The sequence below is a fragment of the Nyctereutes procyonoides genome, unplaced genomic scaffold, assembly GCF_905146905.1.
Source record: "Nyctereutes procyonoides isolate TBG_1078 unplaced genomic scaffold, NYPRO_anot_genome, whole genome shotgun sequence".
Lineage (NCBI taxonomy): Eukaryota > Metazoa > Chordata > Mammalia > Carnivora > Canidae > Nyctereutes > Nyctereutes procyonoides.
Window position 1 is genome coordinate 55,193,129 of NW_026575131.1, and position 6,952 is coordinate 55,200,080.

A 6,952-nucleotide genomic window follows, 5' to 3' on the forward strand; every position below is an offset into this window, starting at 1 on the left:
CACCCGGGGATCCCCCTTCACACAGAATTAAAAAAAAAACACCTTAAGATTGTGGTTCTTGATCAGTTTTATGCCCCAACTGCACCCCCCCAGCCCTCTGAGTGCCCAGCACAAAGTGCTGGGAGATCAGGGACCCAGGGACCTTATCCTCCAGAGCTGGGCCTCAGGTCTTGGGGAAACGGAGCTCTACACAGATGCTCAGAGCACAGGGAGTTCCCAGAGCTCAGGGAGCAGAAGGGAGAAAGAGTTTACCTGGGAGGGTCCCAGTAAAGCAAGCTACATGGAGGAGGGACCCTGGGTTTTGATGGTTGAATAGGAGTTTTCCAGGAAGAAGTAGTCTGGCAACGAGAAGGAGAGTGTTTCAGGAAGAGGGAATATACCACAGCAAAGGCTCAGAGGTATGAAAACAGCAACTGGTGGGCAGGTGAGAGATGGAATTCGAGTCGGAGGATCCCGAGGGACTGTGAAGATTGGGACCTGAGTCTTTTTTTTTTTTTTAAGATTTTATTTATTTATTCCTGAGAGACACACACAGAGTCAGAGACGGAGGCAGAGGGAGAAGCAGGCTCCCTGTGGGGAGCCCGATGTGGGACTCGATCCCAGGATTTCAGGGTCACGCCCTGAGCCAAAAGGAGACAGTCAGCCGCTGAGCCCCCAGACATCCCAGGACCCGAGCCTTAATCCCAACACAAAAGGCAGCCACCAAGGAGTTCCAGTGGATGTCGAGCCCGACTATGAACCCTAATCACTTATTCCATCAGTAAGACTTTACTGGATGGGTTCAAATCCCGGCTCTGCAGGTGACCTGCTGTGTTCCTCTAGACAAATGACTTGTACTCTCTGAGCCTCAACATCGTCTTTGGTAAAACGAGCACCTAGTGGGGCTGCCGCTGTGAGCCAGACGCCCCTGGGAGGATTTTCTTGGGTAATCTGCCCAATGGCTTGGAGCAGTCCCAGCCGGGGTGGGGGGGGGCTCTCCTCCAGGGGGGTTGAGCCTTCCAGAACTTCTCTCTCACATCTTCCCTCACCTTTGTCGGGGCTGCACCTGCCGCCGCCACGCTTCCTTGCCTCTTTGCACAGAGAACCATTCACTCCCCGGGGGGGTCACCCGAGGGGGCGACTGCTAAGGAGACTTGAGAAAGCGGAGCCCAGGAAAGACTCCTCCAGAGTCACAAAGGCAGTGAGGGTCTGAGCCAAAATACAGACCCACACCTGCCTGACTCCCTGTCCGGCTCAGCACTTTCCTTCGCCCTTTGGGCACTTCTGCTGTCCTTTCTGGCTACCTTTCCCTCTCATAGCTTGGTCTGTCACCGTCTCTGGGGCCCCCGCTATTTCCCCCCCGCCAGGTCCTCTCTGGGGCCCCCGCTATTCCCCCCCACCCTGCCAGGTCCTCCCAACAGCTTCAGGCAAAACCCCTGAAGGGTCAAAGCAATCTGGGAGGGCTTCCTGCAGGAGGGAGCTCCTGGGCAGTGTGAGCTGTGCTGGGGATGGCGCCCGACAGCCTGTGAAGGGGTGACGTTCCCATCGTTTGCTCATCCTCACCTCTCCCAGAGGCCCAGGGCACAGGTGGGAAGTCTATTTCTGTGGCTGTCCTCACACCCACCCCTCTAAGTGACTTCATCGGGGCCTGAGCTGGGGGTGCGGCTGACCTCATCCTCCCACCTTGGGGAGGGTGTGTGAGCAGAGCCCTGACACCATAAAGCCAGAATCTAGGGCAACGGGCACCATCATGCGTGATCTCAGAGTCCCTGCCGAGGCTCCTGGAGGGAGGCGTTGGGAGCTCCTTCTTTACCAGAGAAGAAAGCTGAGCCCACAGAGAGGGAATTTCCTCGCCTGGGGACACACAGCGAGTGAGACACAGAGCCAGGACTGGTCTCCCCTCAACCATGGCCCTACCCTTCGGGCTACTGAGCCTCCGAGTCAGGTCCCGTTCTCCTCTGCCCAAGGCCCTCCAGAGCTCCCACCTCCCTGGGAATAAAAGCCCCAATCCACCCTGTGGTCCCCAAGGCCCTGCCCCGTCCCATCTCTGCCCTCCCCACCTCCCTCTCTATCCTCCTCCCTCAATTTGCTCCAGCCACGGGTCTCCCCACTGTCCCTCCATCCTGGCAGGTGGGTTCTGCCCCAGGGCCTTTGCACGAGCTTATTGCATGGACATCATCACAGAGCATCATCCTCTCATTAGCTGAGGGTGAGGAGGTTGGGGGAGACTCGTGCTCAAAGATTGGTGAGGGGGTGGGGAGTTTGGAATACACGCAGCTCCCCTCCTCTCCTCTCCTCCTGGAGAAAGATCTTTAGTCCACCAGTGGCTGGTGGTCACGGGAAGCCCTTCCCTTTCCCGGAGTCTCTGTGTCCCCAGCTGTAAAACAGACAGATCACACGTCCCAATCCTGTGTCGATGGCTTCTTCCCTTTTACATTTCCCTATAGCCACGATTGTTTAATTAACATTTTCCTTGAACCCCACTCACATCTGGAACATGAATACATGCATTGGTTTTTAAAAGCCTTTTTTTTTTCTTTTTGAACCACAGAGATGGGAGAAAAACCAGCCTCCGTGTCGTAGATGGGAGCTCGCTGAAAATACAATTTTTAAAATTTATTTAATTTTTTAATTTTAATTTTTTGATGGAAATACAATTTAATCTGAATCTGGCTGGTTGCGGCGGGCTGCAGACACGGGTCCTGTGGCCGGTGGCGGGGTCGGCAGGTGGGAGAGGCGTCACAGCCTCCCCCCATCCCCACCCCCACAGGAGACTTGAGAAGGATGGAAATGACGTTTAAGGGGCGTCTTCGCAGGCAGACCTTGAAGTTATTTCATGCCCCGCTAAGCAGCCTCGAAGTTGCCCTTCGTGCGACCAGGCGCATGTGGCACTGTGGGCAAGACTTGCCGCCAGTATCCAGGGCCGGGCGCCAAGCTGTCACCCTCCCAGGCCGAGCCTCGCTGACAGCCAACCACAGACACTGCGCTCTGCCGGTTGTGTTTCCTGTCCCTACAATCTGTGCTGCACGAAGGCCAGAACCACTGCCTTGCTCCCCGCTGTGTCTCCAGCGCTCAGAGCAGCTTGGCATACAGGAGGTGCTCAATAAGTGTTTGCAGCTTGAATGAATGCATCCGTGTCCAGTCTCCTTGTAGCCTCCCCCTCGGAGTCCTAATCCCCTGAAGCTTTGGTGGCTAAAGGGCCTCCAGATGGGATCGAATGAGGAGCCCGGAGCAGGGGGAGGCGAGGGTGGATTCCCAGGGCAGCACGAGGGTTGTTACTGGAGGGAGGCGGGAGCACCAGAGTCTGAGAAGAACCGACCACGGAAGCAAAGTCCAAGGGGTGCAGGAAGCTTCTAGAAGCTGGAAAGAGAAAGGAAATGGGCTCTCCTGTGCAGCCTCCAGAAGGAGGGCCATCCTGCGGACTCCTAGACCACCGCTTAGGGAGCGCGGGCCGGAACCCTGGGGAAGAGAAGCGTCAGGACCCCACAGAGCCACATCGCAGCCCGATGCCCACTCGGCAGCGTCTGCTTCATGGGTGTCCACTGTGCACCCACACTGTCGTGGGCACCGAGGGTACAGCAGGGCGGAAAGACAGACCAAAAAGTCCCCTGCCCTCATGGGGACGACAATACACTATCTAATAAAGTACATAATGAAATGGCAGGTGATTAAGGTCCCTGAACAAACGCGAAGCCACTTACCGGAGGGGCAGGGTGTGGTCACAGAGTTGAGCTGAGGGTGCAGTAGGTGAAGTGTCTGGTTCTTGATTTTTGACTCGGGTCGTGCATGAATCTCAGGGTCCGGACGTTGAGCCCTGGCAACAGGCCCCACGCTCAGCGCAGAGTCTGCTTAGGGAGTCTCTGCCCCTCCCCCGCTCACCCGCACTCTCTAAATAAATTAGTAAAATCTTAATTTTTTAAAAAAAGATTTATTTATTTACTCATGAGAGACACAGAGAGAGGGGGAGACACAGGCAGAGGGAGAAGCAGGTTCCCCATGCGGAGTCCAATGTGGGACTCGATCCTGGGGCCCCGGGGTCACGCCCTGAGCCAAAGGCAGCTGTTCAACCGCTGAGCCACTCAGGTGTTCCAATGAGTAAAATCTTTAAAGAGCATTTTTTTGGGGGGGGAGGAAAAAAGCTACTTGCAGAATGCTATATACCATGTGAGTACACGAACCAACATGCATTTTTAATGCACGAAATAACCCTCACTTTGAGGGCCTGAAGGTGCGCACACATGAAGGTGGGGCTCAAATCGAGACACACCCCCCCTTAGTTCTAAGGTTTTAATCGGCTCCTTTCTTTTTTTTTTTAAATTTTTATTTACTTATGATAGGCACACAGTGAGAGAGAGAGAGAGAGGCAGAGACACAGGCAGAGGGAGAAGCAGGCTCCATGCACCGGGAGCCCGACGTGGGACTTGATCCCGGGCCTCCAGGATCGCGCCCTGGGCCAAAGGCAGACGCCAAACCGCTGAGCCACCCAGGGATCCCTAATCGGCTCCTTTCTAAGGTGAAAAGGACCTGCAGCAACCAGGGCAGGCCTTAACCCTTCATCCTCCGTCTTGGCTGGGAGACACACAGGTGTCTGCTAAATTCATCTTTACACGTCAGTTTTATTTTTTTCTCCCAAATTAAAAATACATTATTATAATGAAGAGAGAAAGTTGTGGACGATTTAAATAGCTGGGGGCAGAAGTGGGAGAGTGTGTCGGGCAAAGGGGCTGGCTTCAGTGAAGACCTTCTGGCAGCAGTGAGCATGGCCTTGTGGGGGAGGAGGAAGCCTGGAAACTTCTACCCCGTGGTGGCACATTTCCGATCATGACCCCAGCTCCCAGCTCCAGGCGCAGCAATTCCCAATCTCTCACGTTGCAAGGGGTGGGCAGGTGGAAGGGAGGGGGACAGAGTTAGAAGCTCCCCAGCTGGTTCTAACACGTGCACAGGGTTGGGAATCATCGAATACACGGTCTAGTGCAGTAGCCACTTAAAACATGTTTGGTGGGGGATCCCTGGGTGGCGCAGCGGTTTGGCGCCTGCCTTTGGCCCAGGGCGCGATCCTGGAGACCCGGGATCGAATCCCATGTCGGGCTCCCGGTGTATGGAGCCTGCTTCTCCCTCTGCCTGTGTCTCTGCCTCTCCCTCTCTCACTGTGTGCCTATCATAAATAAATAAAACAAAAAAAATTTAAAAAAAAAAAAAAAAAACATGTTTGGTGAGTGGTAAATGAATTATTTGGGGAGGGCGACCCAGAAGTCAAAGGGGATGGGCAAAGTCCAGTTCCTGTAATTGTACCTAATGACTTGCCGTCATGAGCCTAAGAGAATTCCAGGGAAATGTATAAAAAAAAAAAAATGCAAGAAGAATGGGAGTAGACAGTTTGCTGAGCTGAGGTGGTCAGGGAGGGCTTCCGAGGGAAGGGGACACTGGAGCTGAGATCGAAGGGTGAGCCAGCCCTAGGACGTGTAGCGGAGGTGTGCCAGGCACAGCGACAGCAAAGGGAAACTCCCAAGGAGGTGACAAACATATAAATGGGTGGTTCCAGGACAGGGTGTGACCAGCACTGTTATTGGGGACCCCAGAGGTGGCCCCTGGCTCAGACAGAGGGGGTCAGCATCAGGCTTCAGGGAGGAGGGAGCTGGGGTCCAGGTGTGAACGTCCCAGACTCCGCCCTGGAGCTCCTCAGCCAGAGGCACCCCTCGCCCAGAGAGAAACAGCACCTGAATGGAGGCGTTTGTTTTTTTCTCCCCAGGGGGAGCGACAGCGAACATGATCACCCTACATCCAACTGATTTTAAATTTAGCCCAGTGCACATGGAACTCAGTTCGGGGAAAAACAACACAAGCTATAAAAATACAATTCCATTCTCCTTCACGGGCAGGAGAGGGAGCAGGGCAGGGCGAGCTGGGGGTAGCTGGAGGGCGAGGCAGATGTGGTCAGAGCCGATCTCAGAGTGGGGCTGCCGGCCGGGGGCCTCCTGGGGTCGCCAGGCCTGCCCTCACCCCGCCACCTCAGTCCCCACACAGCCCCCACCAGAGAGGCCAATCCCAAAGCCAGACTCATCCCATCCCACGCTACCGCGGGATCGCCCGTGGCTCCCACCACCCTGCGTGCGACCCAAGCCCAAACTCCTACTCTCGGAGCCCCAGACAAGCCCCTCCCGGCCTGTCCCACCTGTAAGCCTCTGCCACTGCCTTTCACTCCACCTCGCTCCCACCCCTTCTAGAAACAGACCCCAAGGAAGAAACCCTGCCTATTGCCTTTATCATCTCTGGCTGCGTAAGAAATGACCCCAAATCTAGAGGCTTCACGCAACACACATGACTACTCATGGTTCCTGTGGGTCCACAGCCCAGGTGTGGCTTACCTAAGCGTCCCACTTCAGGGTCTCACTAGGCCACCTTCCAGGGAGAACCGGGTTGTGGTCTCATCTGAAGGCGTGACCGGGGCAGGCTCAGCTTCAAGTAGGCCCGATGCATGTTGGCAGGATTTGGTTTCTTGCCAGGTGGACTTCTCCATCGGGGGAAGCAGGTAAGCAGAGTTGAGAGTGAGAGCGAGAGCGAGAGAGAGAGAAAGTGGGGGAGGCGGAAGGAAGGGGGATGGAGGGAGAGGGAGGGAGAGAAACAGAAAAACAGAAGTTACAATATCTGTCACCTATTTCATTTCAGAAGTAACATTCCAGGGCATCTGGGGGCTCAGTCGGTGACACATCTGCCTTTGGCTCAGGGCATGATCCCGGGGTCCTGGAATCGAGCCCCACGTCCAGCTCCCTGCTCCATGGGGAGTCTGCTTCTCCCTCTCCTTCCTGCCATTCCCCCTGCTTGTGCTCTTTTTCTCTCTGTCAAATAAATAAATAAATACTCAAATAAATCTTAAAAAAAAAACAAAAAGAAGTAATATGCCATCACTTCTGCTATGTTTTACTGGTTAGAAATGAGTCGTAGGCCACCACCCCCCTCCCGAACCAGATGGGAG